Source organism: Montipora capricornis, chromosome 2, assembly GCF_036669925.1.
Source record: "Montipora capricornis isolate CH-2021 chromosome 2, ASM3666992v2, whole genome shotgun sequence".
NCBI lineage: Eukaryota > Metazoa > Cnidaria > Anthozoa > Scleractinia > Acroporidae > Montipora > Montipora capricornis.
In genome coordinates, this window is record NC_090884.1 from 58,328,825 (window position 1) to 58,329,129 (window position 305).

Consider the following 305-nt stretch of genomic DNA (forward strand, 5'->3'; position numbering starts at 1 on the left):
CGACAGACAATCATATTGCTGATTGGTAAATATCCCTTTCATCCGTCACCGTACTAAACTACATGGCTCGTGATTGTAAGGTCGGCGCACTCTGGGAAGAATTTCCATCAAAAATATATTGGGCGACGACCCTACCTTTTCATGCCCAATATTTGGCTCTTAACCTGAAACAAATTTGGTTTCCTAGTACTTAGCCCTTGTCATTAGATCTTGGTTTATTCACAGAAGAGACAGGTTCAAGGTGTGCTGAATTTTAGGGATGAAAACTGAGTACAAAGTAAAACTCAATTCAGCAGTTATCTGTA